Below are 315 nucleotides of genomic sequence, written 5' to 3'. Positions count from 1 at the left end.
CCCCAACAAATTATGTTCATCTATGTGTCTGACAATTTTGTTCTTTACTATCATTTCAACCAGTTTGCCCGGTACTGAAGTCAGGCTTGCCTGTAATTGCCAGGATCACCTCTGGAGCCCTTTTTAAAAATTGTCGTTACATTAGCTATCCTCCAGTCATTTGGTACAGAAGCTGATAGTAGTCCAGCAATTTCACATTTGAGTTCCTTCAGAACTCTTAGGTGAAAACCATCTGGTCCTGGTGACTTATTACTGTTTAGTTTATCAAGAAAGGCCTATCACCCCTTCCCCCTTCCCAAACAGAACTCTCAGGGG

This window comes from Malaclemys terrapin, chromosome 10 (assembly GCF_027887155.1).
Source record: "Malaclemys terrapin pileata isolate rMalTer1 chromosome 10, rMalTer1.hap1, whole genome shotgun sequence".
In the NCBI taxonomy this organism is placed as follows: domain Eukaryota; kingdom Metazoa; phylum Chordata; order Testudines; family Emydidae; genus Malaclemys; species Malaclemys terrapin.
Note: the sequence above shows the minus strand (reverse complement) of the source record.